This window comes from Vulpes vulpes, chromosome 8, assembly GCF_048418805.1.
Source record: "Vulpes vulpes isolate BD-2025 chromosome 8, VulVul3, whole genome shotgun sequence".
Classification (NCBI taxonomy): Eukaryota; Metazoa; Chordata; class Mammalia; order Carnivora; family Canidae; genus Vulpes; species Vulpes vulpes.
Window position 1 is genome coordinate 67,301,078 of NC_132787.1, and position 18,139 is coordinate 67,319,216.

General features: G+C 37.6%; 1 protein-coding gene across 5 annotated transcripts in view; it reads left to right on the forward strand.

Annotated features, from left to right (window-relative positions):
* Nucleotides 1-633: 633 nt before the first annotated feature.
* Nucleotides 634-18,139, forward strand: part of CTNNA2 (catenin alpha 2) — a 1,081,323-nt gene continuing 1,063,817 nt past the window's right edge. For 3 of the 5 annotated variants that reach the window (XM_072767039.1, XM_025994441.2, XM_025994440.2), the window contains exon 1: nt 653-977. The gene's annotated coding sequence lies outside the window, so the exon portion shown is untranslated. Of the gene's footprint in view, nt 978-1,186; nt 1,381-18,139 lie in introns of those variants that run through there. The other 2 variants (XM_025994443.2, XM_072767041.1) reach the window with 2 other exon arrangements.

Sequence of the window (18,139 nt, forward strand, 5' to 3'; positions counted from 1 at the left end):
TGGCTGGTGCAAACTGGGGGCTCAGTAATGTTTCTTTTGAATCAATAAAAGAATCGGAATGCCTTCCACATACACGGCATTCAACCAAGGCTCGTGAAATGAGCAGAGGTTGCATTTGTTTTTAACACTTACATCCTCTCCCAGGTCCTATCTTAAAGTCCAGTGCTCCTTCCCTTGTCACGCCAGGTCCCCACAGACCTACGTCCCATATTCAGCCTCCACCTTCGCGCACTTAGGCCCAGCCCTTCTCCTGCCACGTGTCCGCGCCCTCCCTGGGTTCACCCTTTCTTCCTCCTGGTCGACCCCCGTTCCCTTCCCTCCCGGCCCCGGACCTCTCCCGCACCGAGTCTCAGAATCCGCTGCTCGCGGCTTGCGGCCACTCAGGTCCGGGTGCCCGCGCGGAGGGGAACGCGGTTGTCATGGACACGGCACCTGCGCCCTGCGGCGGCGCCCCTTCACCGCCGTCCCCTCCCCCCACGCCCCCACCTGCGGCGCGGAGCCAGCCCGGCCTCCCCGGCTCCGCCCCTGCCCCTCCCGCTCGGCGCTCCCTAGGCCGCGCGCGCCCGCGTGCCCCCCGCCCCCGCCCCCGCCCCCGCCCCCGCCCCCACCCCGGCCTCCCCCAGCCCCGCGGAGTCGCGGGGACCACGGGGGCGCGCGAGCGAGCGAGCGAGCGAGCGGCCGCGCCTGCGCACTGGTGGCCTCCCCTAGCGGCGACTCGGGCCGCTGCCGCTCGCGCCTGGGCAGGACGCGGGGCGGGCTGGGGGAGGGGGAGCGGCTTCGCTTCCAGCCCCGAGTAAGGCGGAGACCCGGGCTGGCGGGCGGAGCAGGAGCCACCGCACCTCGGCCGGAGGCGGCTGCCGCAGCTGCTGCCCTCGTCCCCGCCGCCGCCTCTCCAGCCCCTTCTGTGATTACCCCTCCAGCGGTTGGGAACGAGAGAGAAGGAGGAGGAGGCGAGAAACTCCCACCGACCCGTAGAGGTGAGTCCTGGGCAGAGCATCCTCCATCCCTGCCTGCCTCCCTCCCTACCTCCCTCCCATCCTCTCCATCCTCCCCTCCCTCCGCGCTCCCCAACCCTCCCGCCCGCATCCTTCCCAACATCCCTCTCTCCTCTCCCCTCCTTTCTCTCTTCCAGCCTTTCTTTCATCCCTTTCTTCCTCTCTCCCAGCCTCACTTCCTTCCCACCCTTTCTTTCTTCCCTGTCTTCCTTTCAGCCACTCGCCCTACAGCGCAGCTCTGCATCCTTTCCTCTTTTACCCCCTTTCTTCACCCCTTCCCCGGTGGGAGATCCCTAGCCTGCTACAACTGTCCGGATTCAGGGGCTTCCAGAAAATTGGGCACATACACTGAGGGATGCACTCTTGCACAGCGGATGCCCTGCAGGTCCCTAAATTATTTGGATAAGGGTCAAGTTGAATAGAGTACTGGGACCTGGAAGGAGAAGAGGGGTGAAGAAGAATCTGTGGGTTTGTGCAGTATTAGGGTGGGGGTGGGGAGGATTGCCACTTAAAACATGTTGCCAACAACCCCCCACACCCCCTTTTTGGCAGTTTCTTTTTTCTTCCTGGGAATTACATATTCCCAGCGTGAGTCCCACTAATTTTTAAATTAGCAGCTTTCCTGCTTGGATAGTCTCCGTGAGAAACCACAAGGAAAGAAGAGAAGAGAGGAAGAGAACAAGAGGAAGAGGGGAGGGGAAAGGAAGGGTGGTGGCGGTGGACGTTTGTATCCTTTACCCCTAGGCCTCTTTTGATTGATATTTTCAAACCACCCGCCTAATATTTGTCTTGGAATTGAACCCGGGTGTCCTTAGTCCTGTCACTATCTCCCTCAAAAGCAGAAACTCTCTAAACTTTAATGCGTGTGCACCATAGCATTATTTATGGAATGTTTTGGTCAGCTTACAAAACACTAAGGTAGATTGATCTGGGAAAACGGAGCAGAAGGATGGCAGAGATGCACTTTTGTCCATTATAGGTTAACTTCTAAAGGGAGACAATGGAGGGGTAGTTTTTGAAGTAATGAGGTTATACTTCACAGGCTTATAAATATACCATTTTAATAACATTGGTTGTATTATAGGCTTTAACAGATATTCTTAGCCTTTCTCATCCACCTTAAAGGAATCGTAAATATCTTTGAGGAGAAACATAGTGTGTAATTCTGCTTGTGGTTTGCATCAGTGGAAAAGTTGAATTAGCTCCGGGACCATTATTAACAATTTAAAATTTCAGTTGTTTTGTGCCACTTAGTTTCGCCAAATGATATATTTCACTTTGCTTTCTTTAGCTTGCACTGTAGTCTCTTTCATTATATATATATTAATAGCAGTTTTTCAGTCTTCCTTTTTGCCAGCATTGCTGCTGAAAAGTTTATTTATATGTGGTGGGACAACCATGCCTTAGAATGTTTAGTGTCTTCATCATTTTAGAAAGCTCCAACAAACAATATAAGTATAAATCAGAAATGGAGTATTTAGAAGCCGTATTTAGTATTTTGCCGTGACTATATTCTCTTTAAAAGAAAAAAAAACAACAACAAAACTAAAAAACCTTAATATCCTTAGAATAGCTGTATTTTATGTTTAATGAGTATGTGGGAAGGAACTGAAATTAATGGTGGATTCAGTGAAGCTGACAGTAAGATTCTGTGCTGTGGAGCAAATTATTGATTTTTTTCTTTTCATTTAAATTATTATATGTCAGTAGTGCAATATGCATTTTTGCATTTTATGGGCATGTAAAGTAGGAGTTGAGATGAAGAGAATTACCTTGCAAAATGATTGAGTGCTGATTTGATGAAGAACTGACACAGTTAATCATCTGAATCAGTTTGGGGGAAGTAGATGTTATTAGGAATGATGGACCTACCCCTTCCCTAAACTCCCCTTGGTAGGAATGCAATTTCGTTAATGGCTTGGTTGACTCTTAAGACATGTGGCAGAAGCTTGGTTGAATTATCAGTGTCACCAACATCCTGATGCAGAATTGCAGTCAACCCTGTCTGTATTTGAGTGGTTACATTACCTAAAAGTGAACACAATTGTAGATAGACGTGTTTTTGTATTGTTCCTTTTCCTGGAATCCCTTGAAGCTAGTGAAAGACTTTGGTAGTAACTCTATATGAATAAAATAAGTGAGTTTTATTCTAATTTACTCTCAAGTGACTTTTCCCCTTCCAGCATGGGCTTCATAGTTGTGAGTGTGCAGAGGAGGCAGCCCCTCTCTTTATTGCAGTTTTGCTACACAGAGTGATGTAAGTGTATGTCTCAGTTTTTAATGATGTGCTTACTGTGGGAAGAAAGGTACCTTTTATTTGTCTTCTTTGTAAACATTTGTCCACTTAGTAAAACAAAATACACAAGTTTATTAAAGAATAGAAGGTAGTATGACGTCCGTGTACAGTAAGATTTTGAGAAAGATGAGTAAAATTAATAAAATATAAAAGAGAAGAGGAAGCAGTACCTTCAGAAAGCAGCCTGCTACTCTGACCATAATCCACTTTACAGATAAAGATGGACTTCCTCTGAGGAGTTTCATTTCTAGAAGCTTCTGCCTTTAGTTGACTGGACCTTTAAGAACGTATGATACAGATAAAGACCCAACAGAACAGTTAATGGATGATGTAGAAAATATTCTGGATACACTTTCCGTGCCTCCCTCACTCAGAGCTCTTAAAACCTGTCCAACACTATGCCCTGCTATGAGGTGTTGGAAGGAAGTAAAAGACACTACTCTCTTTGACCTTAGCTTACAGTCTAGTTGAGGAGCACAGACATTTGCATGAGGTCGTATTTCACTATGTCAAACAAGATCTTTGGAAAGAGCTTTAGGTTTGAGTGCATGCCTTACTTAAGTGGTAGAGAGTTATGTGCCCTTGCTTACTATTTAATTCTTTTTCTTCATCTACAAAATGGGAATTTTCATAGACTCTGATTCATGGGATTTTTTTTAAGGGTTAAATGTGTTAAGCAGTGTATCTGGTATGAACAGTGAGTGTATTGAGTGAGCATTATTGTCATTTGGAGAAATGATTTTAAATCCAAGAGAACTAGAAAGAAGTGAATAAAAGGTCAGTGTTAGAGGAATTCCAAACAGGTCAGATGTTTATGTGGCCGGGGAAAGGTTATATTCAGGATATCTCTCGAGCTTGGACAGATACTCCTGAGAAGGATTTCAAGCAGTGTAACACAGCTAGAACAAAAGCAGAAACAGAAGCAGCAAGACGTGTTTGGGAAGTCTCTTTACTAGAATATTTGGCATATAAGTGAGGGTATTAAAATGTATTAAACATATATAGTCAAAGTAATTACACTATCCCTTGAGGTGAGACAACTTGTTTTAGTGTAGCATCTATTTTATTACAGAATACTCAGCCACCCAGGAGGGTTTGGATTAGTACTCACCCAAAACCAGATCCCAAGGCACAGAATCCAAGGTCCAGGTGGCAGGGAGGACCCAGATTATTCTTTTTATCTCTTTTCTTTAAATTTCAAGGCAGAGAGTAAAGTTGAACTTTCTGAACAACAAAGGCTCAATATTGTGATTTTCATAGCTCTCTTTTGTTTTGCCTTAACCCAGGAATATTCCAGGACTGTCTGTATCTTGGAGAATAATTACCAAGATTATTTCATTTTGACAACATATGAAGCCAGTAATTTTAGGGTAATTATGTCTCCAGGAACTTTATTTTTATTTCATTGTTGACTTTTCCCAATAACAGCAATCCCCTCCCTTTTTTTTTGGTGTTCAAGATTATTAATGATCCTGTATGGATTATGCTATTTCAAGTATTTTACTGGGAGACTAAGCTGTGATGACCGCAGAGGGTCTGTTTGAGAATGTGCACTGAGCAAGTTAAATACCTGCATAGGATGGGGTGCGCATTGCTTCTGGCTATGTCTGTTGGTATATATATCCATGAAACAATTATCCAATAGCGTAAGTGATATGAGTTGTGTTATTTCATCAGAAAAAAAGATTTTCAAAGGATTTTACCTGCAATTTAAAAGTGTTAGTATTTATAGTGCTCATGTTTAATCCATTTTTAATAGACTGGCACAGTTTGGCTGCTTTATCCAAAATAGTAAAATGCTCTTCTTATATTTATTGTTTCATAGTTTTAATAGTATAGAATATGATCTCATGAACAGTATTTTATGGTATTTCCAAAAGCTAGCAGTTTAATAAGCCAGAGCCTGTAGCATTTTTATTTTTTTATTTTGAGGTTTTTTTTTCTCAATATTTTGATGTTTTAAAGATTACCAGACCTAAATAAAACATATTCAAATGTATTACTTCTAGCTAGTTCCCTACTAAAGCACCAGTGATTTTTGACAGACTTTACTTTTAGACATTCTTATTTTCCTCATAAGTGAATTTTTACCTTGGAGATGAATTCTAACTCAACCACAAGTATACATTCAACAACTCTTTGAGATTATTACCTCTGATACATTATTAAGAATCACAAAGTGATAGTCTGATTTTATAAAACTTAATTTTATAGTGCTTTTGTTCCTTTTTATTTCAAGGCTGTATCTACATGTACAACTTTTAGACTATTATTTTCTAGTTGTGAAGACAGTGGGCATTAACAAGAGTGAAATAGGCAATTATCTTCCCTTGTAAGTTAAGGTGGTGACCAAATGGAGAGGTGAAATAGGATAAGATAAAATGAATTAATTTTGTTTCATCTATTGAGCTGAAAAATTAATACTTCCTATTCAGTTAGGGGTTTTCTGTATTTTTTTCTGTCATGCTAATTAAATCCATGTTTTATTTGTTTAAATGTATGTACACACATATATTCCATTTGACATTCTTTAAAACTAGATCATAGATTTAAAAGCATGTATGCAAAATCTGATGTTGGTTTTCTATTATTTTGCCAGTTTTTAGTATCTTGCTATTTTGTTTATTTGCCTTCTTGAGAGAACCAAGTAATGTAGCACCTGATGAAGCTGCCTGATTAGGAACAAGATCCAAATCAAGTAATATCCCAGCTTGCTCCAACATTCCTACCTTAAAATAATGGGCATCCCACCAGGGTTGAGGTAAAGTAAATAATTTTTTAAGATCCTAAGGACTATAGAATCATAATAGAAAATTAATAGAATACTTCTGATATGTTAACGCTGTTTAAACTGGGCTTATGTTGTTTATTACATATCTGCAGGAAATCCAAGATCTTTTCTTATAGCAGCTTAATGTTTCACAACCAAAGCCATGAACTCCTGATAGAGATATGTCAGTTCTCCCACAACCTAACCAGAAATCACAGTGACTTCATAAATAACTAAAGGGTATGAAAATTATCTGATTTTAATTGTGATTAGGCAAAGATTTGGTGAGAATCCACTTTCACAAGTTTATCTTAAATTCAAATGCCTGAAAGCTATTGGTAAATATCATTATAATGTCTTTCAGTAAAAAGGTAGATATGCCCCCTAACTATCTCAGAAAGAGCTAATTGTCTTCAGTTATTTCTAGGAAAGGGGATCCGATAATTCTTGAGAGTTTACCACTTGTCTTCATTTTCTTTCTTTAGGCGTTGATATCTGCCAGAATAATTTCATAAAATATGCTTCCCCCCCATATATGCATACATGACATAACTAAGTATGTACAGAACTTGTTGAGGAAAATGTTTGCATCTAAATTTATCTCTCTTTTCACTTATGCTTTCCTTGTACTTTTTTGTCCTGTTACCTAGCATGAATTTCTTCAACAGGTCTTTTGTTTGCTCTTTGTTTTTCTAAATATCTGCTCTGCATAGAGCATTGGGCTAGAAATAGTAATTTTATAAAACTCTGAATCAGGAATCAGGACACCCCAATTCTTCCTTGAGGTTTTTAATTAAGTAGTTATTTGACAAAACAAGCCTCATATTCTCCAAGGCTTATTTTTCTTAAGGATTTTATTTATTTGTTTGTTTGTTTGTTTATTTATTTATTTATTTATTTATTTATTTATTTATTCGTGAGAGACACAGAGAGAGAGGCCGAGAGGCATAGGCAGAGGGAGAAGCAGGCTCCTGAGCCAAAGGCAGGCACTCAACAACTGAGCCACCCAGGTGTTCCTCTCCAAGGCTTATTTATTTAATTTGTATTTTAGTGGCTTGGACTATATGATACACAGAGTGTTTTCTAGTTATAAAATTCTGTAATACTAAAAAAAAAAATCTGTAATACTACCTGTGAGTTTCCCTTAAAATTTCAAGGCATAATGATTTATTTCTTACTGTGTCCTATTTGTTTTTTTCATTTGAAACATAAACGGCTGCTATAGGAGAAAAACCTTCATCTTCAGTGGCATATGTGTTCCCATTCCCAAAAGAATCACATATTTAGATTCACAGTGTCTCTGGGTCCAGGAAGAACTAAAGCACATTTCCCTTTCTTCCCTTTCTATCCTTTCCTCTCCCTCTTTTTTTATTTTAAAAAAATATTTATTTGAGAGAGACAGAGGCAGCACGAGCGGGAGGAACAGAGAATCTCAAGCAGACACCATATTGAGTGCGGAATTCAACAGGAGGCTCTGTCTCACATCCCCGAGATCATGACTTGAGCCTGACTTGAGCCAAAACTAAGGGTCAAATGCTTAACGAACTGCTCCACCTAGGCACTCCTCTCTCCTTTTGAAAAAAAAAAAAAATCCTTCCTCAGCTAAAGGTACATGTCAATTGCTACGTCCATTCATGGACTAGCCTGACTTGTTTGAGTAATGCCACTGTCTTTCAAAGACCATATGACATTAATGAATTTAGAATAAGATGGGGACACCTAGGTGGCTCAGTGGTTGAGCATCTGCCTTTGGTGCTCCATGAGTACCCCATTGGGCTCCTGGCAGGGAGCCTGCTTCTCCCTCTGCCTATGTCTCTGTGTCTCTCATGAATAAATAAATAAAATCTTTAAAAATAAATTAGAATAAGGTGATATTTATTTAAGAAATTATATATGCTCTGAGATTAGTATTTGTATCTTAGGCATAGCAAAGTCTTGCTTATTCCCTAAATCTTACCCCATAGGACTGTGTGGTCACAAGTATTTCTACCAAACTCCCATTAATTTTTTTAAATCAAGTTTATTGAGATATGTTTCATATATAATAGAGTATATCAATTTTTTCTTTTATAAAAGTGTAGATGGTATACAATAGTATATTAGTTACAGGTGTACAACATAGTGATTCAACATTTACATACATTTATATACATGTCAGATCTAGCTAATGTCACCAAGCAAAATTGTTACATATGTTCCCTATTTCGTACATTGTAACCCTCTGTTTTATTTGTTTTATAACTGGAACTTGGTACCTTTTAATTCTGTTTCCCTATTTTGTCCATCCCGCTCACCTCTGACAATCACCAGATTCTTCTCCATATTTTTTAGTCTGTTTCTATTTTGTTTTATTTATTTGTTTTGCTTTTTAGATTACACATATAAGTGGAACCATATGGTATTTGTTTTTCTCTGTCTGATGTATTTCACCTGGCATAATACCCTCTATATCCATCCATGTTGTCACAAGTGGCAAAACTTCATTCTTTTTTTTTTATGACTAATAGTCCAGTGTGTGTATGTGTGTGTGTTTGTGTATGTATGTGCACATGCTCACATGCATGCCACATCTTTATCCATTCATCTCTTGATGGCCACTTAAGTTGCTTGGGTATCTTTATTATTGTAAACAATATCCCGATGAACATAGGAGTGCATATTATTTTTTCAAATTAGTGTTTTCACTTTTTTTGGATAAATACCCAGAAGTGTAATTGCTGGATCACGTGGTAGTTCTACTTATAATTTTTTGAGGAACTTTTATATTGTTTCCATAGCATCTGTGCCATTTTACATTTCCAACAACAGTACATAAGAGTTGCCTTTCCCCACATTCTTGCCAACACTTGTTATTGCTTGTCTTTTTGACAGTAGTCATTCTGACAAGCATGAGATGATGTTTCATTGTTGTTTTGATTGGCATTTCCCTTATGATTGGTGGTGTTGAGCATCTTTTAATGTGTCTGTTGACCAACTGGACATCTTCTTTGGAGAAGAAGTATCTATTCAGGTCCTCTGACCATTTTTTAGTTGGCTTGTTTATTTGATACTGAGTTGTGTGCTTCTTATATATTTTGGATATTAACACCTTATTGTTTATATCATTTGTAAATATCTTCTGAGTAGGTTGTAGTTTCATTTCTTTTTAATAATTTATTTTATTTATTTTTTAAGATTTTTAAAATTTATTCATGAGAGACACACACAGAGAGAGGCAGAGACACAGGCAGAGGGAGAAGTAGGCTCCATGCAGAGAGCCTGACGTGGGACTCAATCCAGGGTCTCCAGGATCATGCCCTGGGCTGCAGGCGGCGCTAAACCGCTGTGCCACCGGGGCTGTCCTGTAGTTTCATTTCTTGAGGGTTTTCTGTGCTTTTCAAAAGCTTCTTAGTTTGTTAAAGTCCCATTTGTTTATTTTTGTTTTTATTGCCCTTGTCTAAGGAGACAGATCCAAAATTATGCCCTGACCAATGTCCAAGAGCTTACTGCTTATGTTTTCTTCTAGGATTTTTATGGTTTTTGGTCTTACATCAAAGCCTTTAATCCATTTTGAGTTTATATTTGCATCTGGTATACAAATATGATCCAGTTTCTTTCTTTTGCATGTGACCATCCACTTACTAAAAAGACTGTCTTTTCCTCATTGTATATTTTTGCTTCTTTGCAGAGGAATAATTGACCATAAATGCATGGGTTTAGTCCTGGAATCCATTCTGTTCCAGAATGCATCTATTTTAAGTACTATTGTGTGTTTACAAATATACCTATGTAGTCACCACTGCAGTGGAGGTCTAGATTATTTCCATTGCACTAAAAAGTTCCCTTCTGCTTGATCTGCTTTATTTCCCCATTGATTAGTTTTTCCTGTTTTACAAATGGATATAGATTGTATAACAGAATATGTACTCATTTTTGTCTCCTGCTATATAGCAGCATAATGTTTTTTAATGTTTTTGAGATTTGTCCATGCCTTTGAATATATAAACTTCAAGAAGAAAATATAGGAGAAAATCATTGTGATTTAGGGCTAGGCAATGATGCCTTAGGTAGGACTCAAAATGCACTAACTGTAAAAAAAAAAAAAAAAAAAAAAAAGATAAACTAGATTTTATCAAAATTTAAAAAAAAATTCTCCTTAAGAACACAAGATTTGCTAGATCTGTGTATCTCAATTTCTATCTCTATATATTGGACAAAGGACTAATTGTCCCAGCTATGTATAGGACTCTTGCATCTCGGTAAGAAAACAAACAATCCAACTAAAAGATGGACAATATATTTAAAGATATATTTCACAAAAGAAAATACACAAAGGACATGAAAAGGTGTTTAAGTCTATTATTTGCCCAAATAATGACATTTAAGAAGCACCATATGATACCACTGTACAAACATTAGATGGGTAAATTTACAAAGACTGACAATATCAAGTTTTGGAGAGGGTGTGAAGCAGCTGAAGCACTCATACTTTGCTGATGGGAAAGCAACACTTTGGGAAATAGTTTGGCAGTTTCTCTTCATGTTAAAAATATACTTACCATACAACCCTGGAATTCCACTCGCAGGTGAAATGAAAACATATGCAGAAAGACTTTTACATGAAAATTAATAACAGCTTTATTCATAATTTCAGACTAAAAAACCCTAAATATCCATCACATTCCCATTTTAAAGCTACTCTTTAAAATAGAAAACAAAACTTTTGGTATATATTTTTTGAGATCTGCTATTTGCTCTAAGTAACCTGGCAGCAGAGCAAAAGGAATACAGTAAAAAAGATGTGCAAGAGTCATAAGAAATCCAAAGTGGTAGGATGGCCCAGGTGTCAGACCTAGACTTGATTTTTCCTCTCTTCTCTTGACTGTGCCCTTTCTTTTTTTTAAAAAAGATAGATTTATTTATTTATTTATTTATTTATTTATTTATTTATTTATTTATGATAGACCTAAAGAGAGAGAGAGGCAGAGACACAGGCAGAGGGAGAAGCAGGCTCCATGCCGGGAGCCTGATGCGGGACTCGATCCCCGGACTCCAGGATCGCGCCCTGGGCCAAAGGCAGGCGCCAAACTGCTGAGCCACCCAGGGATCCCCCGACTGTGCCCCTTCTGTGTCTAGACCTCAATGTCAGCCAGTGGTGTGATGGCTGCCCCAGTTCTAAGCCCACCATCATGCAGTTGCAGTGTCTCCTCCAGAAAAATGAAAAAACCTTTGCCAAAAGTCCTCTCTTATCTCTTACCTCATTGGCTAGTGCTGGATCACATAGCCACCCACAATCCACTCAACAGCAAGGGGAAAAGAAATAGCCTGCATGAGAGTTTAGACTAATCAGGGTCTCCTGGCTGGGGATGAGGTCAGCTTTCCCTGAAGTGCATGGCTGTGTGTAGGAAATGAAGGGGACAAATGAGCTGAATGGCAGTTCTGTTAAGGAAAAGGAAGGGGGAAATGAATGTTCAGTAAGCAAGCAGCAGTGCTGTTATAATTTGATTTAGAGGCCTGCCATGATATTCTCAGTCTTATGGAAGAGAGGTTTAAGAGGAAATCTAGGGTTGTAGTCATAGTTTGTTATTATGGAGATGTGTGCAAAAGCAGGTCACAAAGGGTACTATAGGACAAAAAGGAGGAAAGAAATTTAGATCATAATGTGCAGCATGAATTGGAGGAAGAGAGAATCTAGATGCAGGGGAATAATTCAAAGTGGGCAAGTATACAAATAGTGACAAGCAGAGCCAGTCACATTGGGGCCCATGGAGTTGGGACAGGAGGCGAAAGTCAGTGCTGGCAGTAGTCTGGAATCCAGGCAGACAAACTCGATTGCAGTTTGCCCATCTGTGAAATCAGGACCTCAGGCAAGAAGATTTTCATGTTTTGCTTGTTAAGGCAGAAGCTAAAACAGTAATTATTCTTTCTCTCTCTCTCTCTCTTTTTTTTTTTTTTTTGGTATGTATTGTCAACCACTTTAGATTCTAACTGTGTCATGAATAGAAGCCATACCTTCATTTTGTTCTAATATTCCCATTATAATCCTGGACCCATGTTAGTTTCTTAATAAATGCTGGCTGTTTGAATTGAGTCTCTGAACTCCTTCTACTTTAAACAAATCCTACAGATGTCTGATTAAACAAATGTAGCAGCCATTCATCAAATACTTTCTTATTGTTTTAGGGTACATAGCCCTGCCTCTCTATATAAGTATGATAAAGTACTTGATCTTACGAGTTGACAACCTGGCAGGGGTGAAAAGTACCTGAACAGTTTAATACCAGAAAGAATATGATGGAGTATGTAGTATAGTGGTACTGACTCCACAGTGGCGTGGGCCAGAAGTCCAGATGGACACAGAATCAGAAACATGGTTCTAGTAGTGGATGGGAGAGAGATGGAGGAGGGGATGACCTTGTATTAGTACTTTTTAATTCAGTCCTGCCATGGTCTGGGAACTGGGACAGGGCTGAGCCAGCAGGAAGATGGGATCACTGAGCACAGCAGTGGAGAGGTGAAGTCACATCCAGGAGAACTGAAGCTGGGTTGTTGATAACTGCTCAGTAAGCAGCTGAGAAGTAGGCCTGGAATGAAGGGGAGAGGCTGGGAATAGAGAAACATTTTAGTATTATCTGTATAGAGGTTTCTCAAGGATATAATAACAGAAGATACATTATTTCAAAAACAACGTGTTTGGTCTTTTACACTTGCAGTAGTACATGCCCATTGCATAATATCTAGAAAATAAATAGAAAAAGAAACTTGAAAATAAAAATTATTGCAATCCAGCTGTCCAGTGAACATTTGATGAGTTTCCAGGTTTCAGCCCCACCATGAGTATATCTGAATTTGTCATGCAGAAGTCCCTTTAAGGCATAACTGAGATCACAGATATATATATTTTTGTGTTCCATTTTTTTAACTAAACGTATTTAGGCATTACTTGGGATAACAAAATCTCTTCCTTCACGTTAAGTCCTATGTAACATTGCATTGATTGGAATTTAAGTTTTTGGTTTTTGCTTATCTACACAGATAAAATGTTTGTGATTATCTGTCTTCAAATTTGGGTTGTATCATGGGCAGGAGATTGACTTTGGGGCCCCAGGAAAGTGCCTTAAAGATATAGGTGGTCAATGTCTATACAGCAAGACATATAGTTTTTTTATTTACTGAAATGGTAACATAATGATCTCTGCCTCATTTTCACATAGAGCTTAGTGGGTAACATGAGTATATACAGGGATGCCTGGGTGGCTCAGCAGTTGAGCGTCTGCCTTCTGTTCTGGACATGATCCCAGGATCTGGGATCAAGTCCTGCATTGGGCTTCCTGTGAGGAACCTGCTTCTACCTCTGCCTGTTTCTCTGCCTCTCTCCTTCTGTGTATTTCATGAATAAATAAATAAATCTTTAAAAAAAACTTAAAAAATGAGTATATACATGTAAAAATATATGCCATATATATGTTATATATGCCATAAATTACGCATATATATATCTTGATATATGTTTATATATATTACATATATATTTTTAAACTGCTGCCTATTATTCTGTAACATGGTTTAACCATCCCTTGTTTTCATGGACATTTAGTTTATTCCTGCCATTTTGCTACTTTAAACAAACATCCTTACACAGGTTCCTTGTTCAAATGTACTAGAGTATTTTTTAAAATGATATAATGGTAATTGTAATTTTGAGTCATTGAGATGTATGCATTTTAGATTTTAATAGTTGATGCCTAATTGCTCTTCCAAATGGTAGTACTACTTTACATTCCACTGGGGAGTACATATTTCCTTAACCTTTTGTCAATACATGAAAACTTTAAACTTGGAAAAGTTTACCAATGAGTAGGTAAGAATATGATCTTTGTTACCTGAATTTGTTTCTCTGATTTTTGGCAAAGTAGATTACTTCTCCATCTGTTTTTTGGCATAATGGCCTAATATTTTGCTTCTGCTGTGATAACTGTGTTCATATCTTTACCCAGTGTTTCCAGTGGATTATTTATCTTATTTTAATTTATAGGACTTCTTTATGTTCTCTGGGTATAAAGATTTTGTTAGTTATTATAACTACTATAGCCTATGCTATGTTGTGATATCCAGTAAGTAATTATTTTTCTTTTTAAAATTCCTTTATCTAGTTGGACCTTTTCTTTAGGAGACTGGAATAACTAGGTTATCTAACTTCATAAATAATGCCTTTGGGGATTTACCTGGCATTGTATTTAATTTAAGAATATTTGAAGGGAAAGTAGCAACTTTCTCATTCATAGTCTTTCCATTGGCATGTCTAATTTATTAAGGTCTTTTTTATGTCTTTCAATATCATAAATTGTTTTTTTCATGAAAAAATTCTTTCTCATGTTATGTTTATTATCATCTTGTTTGTAGTTTCTAATACTGTTGGGAAAAAGATTGTTTTTCTTTCACATTCTCTGAAAGGTTATTACTGCTATAGAAACCATTCCTCTTCATTTTTGTGTTTGATCTTATATACCATCACCTTGTTGAAATACATTATTTGTTGAAGAACTTTGTTTTTCTACTCATGCTTTTCTTACCAATTTGTATAACCTCTTTGTATGTAAAGATAAGTTTATGGTTTTATACATACATACATTTAAATATATATATATACATACACATGAAGATAGTAACATATAATATTCCCTCTTTTAGTTTTCTTCTAATTTTAGATTTTTTAAAGATTTTATATTTATTTATTTATTTATTTATTTATTTATTTATTTATTTATTTGAGAGAGAAAGCATGTGAGCAGGAGGAGGGGCAGAGGGAGAGAGAGAATTGCAAGCAGTTTCCTGCTGATTGATGAGCCCTATTTGTTCCCAAATGTGTGGTTTCATCGTGCCACTCCAAGATCAGAATCTCGACTGAAATCAAGAATCTGATGCTCAACTGACTGAGCCACCCAGGTGCCCCTAATTTTAAATATTTTTTCCTGTTGACTTAGATTTAGTATGCGTCATTCTTCATATGTGAAATACACCGTAGTGTGATCTGAACACCTCTTTTTCCTTTAAAAATTATTCTCAGTATTTGTCTCTTCCATAGTAACCCAAATACATTGTTGCATTTATATCAGTTTCAGAGTAAATGTGAACCTTTCTCTTTGGAGTAAACACAGTGTATATACATGGATTTCATATGCTCACTTCCAAATATTTACTTGGCACTTTTCTAGGCCTTTATAAATATTTCATGGTGATATTGTTTGTATGTGATTCTTCAAAGGCATGAACTATGTCTTTTTTTTTTTTTTGGATTTTGAACTGAGGTGAGTGAGCAGCACTCTGATGATGGTGATAATGTGCTTATGAAAATGCTTGTGGTAGTAAACTTCTAAAATTTTATCAAATGACTTTATTCTTTGGCTAATACTTTTAAATATTGTGTTCTCATCATTTTCCGTAATGAAACTTATGCTACATACCATCTCTTCCTCACATTCAGCATTGTCTTTTAGAAATATGTAAATACTAGTACAGCAGCCACTTCAGCATCACTAAGAATCTTTACAAGTCTTCAGTTCTTTAACAGAATTTAAGTTTTGGCACTGGATCTTTTTCAAACATCAGGGGAAGCTTAACTTTGGTTTTATTTTCATGATCTTCTTTTATTATGAAAAATGGTTATTTTGAAAGAAAACCTTTCATTGATTCTGCATATTGAGAAAATGGGCAAATTGCCTTGAATTATAATTACTCATCTGGTCTAGGCTTTATGCATACATATCAGTATTGATTTATCATAAATGAACCTGTCACCTTAAAATCCTATGGTCTACACTAAGGTATTATAAATAGATGATGTAAATTTATTATTGGAAACAGGGATTTTTCTTTGTAGAATAAATTAATATTCTATGATGAATATGAGTGTGAAATTAGTAGCAAGTGGCAGGTCTTGATTCGTAGAATTTTAAGATGTGTTTATTAACATGGAATCATTAAATCTAATTTTTAGAAACATGGTTAACTTTCTAACAGTTCTGTCTTTTCCTAAAGAATTATGAGTCACAATAATACTAATTTCATAAGTTTGAATAAGGATTTCAGTGACCACTATACAACTGTTTCCTGTTCTAGCTGCTTGAATAATTTGCAATAGTTCTATTTATCTGATGGAATTTTCTTGATGTCTGGCTGCCTTTGGAAAGAGTTTTGTTTGCTATTGCTGTTATGAATAACTGACTTCTTAAATCCGCTGTATTACATTTTATTGTTGTTCATCTTTAACTTACAGTTGCAGAATTGTTCTTAACTAAAACAAATACTTTCTTTGAGTATTTAAAATCTTTCATATCAGAATTATAAACAATGTGATATAAAATTTTGTATTAGGTAGGGGTGCCTGGGTGGCTCAGTTGGTTGAGCATCCAACTCTTGATCTTGGCTCAGGTCTTGATCTGAGGGTTGTTAGTTTGAGCCTAGCATGGAGTCTACTTAAAAAAAAAAAAAAAAGTTTTATCAGGTAAAATGTTAACTTTGATCAGATTCATTTCTATTCTTATTATAATTATAAAACAACCTGTGCTGTTACTATTTTGCCTTTCATTCAAGAAAGTGCAAATATTTTTTAATACTAAAATATCAAAGACTTGTATACTAAAAATTTAAAAAAATCATTGAAAGACATTGAAGAAGACCTAAATAAATGGAAGTACATCCATGTTCACAGATGGGAAGATTAACTTATGTTAAGATGATAGTATTCCCTAAATTAATCTACAAGTTCAATGCCATCAATATCAGAAATCCCAGCTGCCTTTTTTTTTCTTTTGCCAAAATGGCAAATGATCTTAAAATTCAAATGGAAAGAAAGAATAACCCAACATAGTCTTACAGAAGAACAGAGTTGGAGAACTCACACTTCTCAATTTCAAAAACTACTTCAAAATTACAGTGATCAAAGACTTTGTGGGACTGGCAAAAGCAAAGACATGTTGATCCATAGGATAGAATTGGGTACCTATAAATAAACCCATAAATTTATGGCCAACTTATTTTTCAACAAAGGTGACAACAGAGTTCAATTCAGTGACAAGTAGTCTATACAACAAATGACAACTGAATGTTTACATACAAAAGAAAGAATTTGGATCCCTATCTCACGCCAAATAAAAAATACTCAAAAAAAAATGCACCATAAACTAAAATGTAAGATCTAACTTTAAAACTCAGAAAAAATTGCTGTGAATAAATATTTATGGCCTTAGATCAAACAATGGTTTCTTAGATATGAGATCAAAAGCAAAAGCAACATAGGAAAAAAAAAACATGTTGGACTTCGTCAGAATTAAAATTTTCTTTTTTTTTAAAGATTTTATTTATTTACTAATGAGAGACAGAGAGACAGAGAGAGAGAGAGAGAAAGAGAGAGAGGCAGAGACACAGGCCAATGGAGAAGCAGGCTCCCTGCAGGGAGCCTGATGTGGGACTGGATCCTGGGTCTCCAGGATCACACCCTGGGCTGAAGGCGGCGCTAAACCGCTGAACCACCCGGGCTGTCCAAAATTAAAATTTTCTATATCAAAAAACACAATCAAGAAAGTGGAAAGGCAACTCATACTTGGGAAAATATATTTACAGTTGTACATCTGATAAAAAACTATAACCAGAATATGTAAAGAACTGTTACAACTTAATAATAAAAAGACAAATATCTAAACAAAAAATGAGCAAAGAACTTGAATAGGTATTTCTCCAAAGAATATATGCAAATAGCAAATAAGCACATTAAAGGATGCTGAGCATAATTAATCATTAGGTAAGTGCAATTCTGTGCCACAATGAGATACTGATTTGTACCTACTAGGCTGGCTGTAATCAAAAAGGGACACTGCCAGATGTTGGTGAGACTGTGAAGAAATTGGAATCCAGGTTGATGGTGAGACTGGAAAATGGTGCAGCTACTTTGGAAAAACAGTTTGATATTTCCTCAAAAAGTGAAATGCAGAGTAGCCCCAGTGGTGCAGCGGTTTAGCGCCGCCCGCAGCCCGGGGCGTGATCCTGGAGACCTGGGATCAAGTCCCATGTCAGGCTCCCTGCATGGAGCCTGCTTCTCCC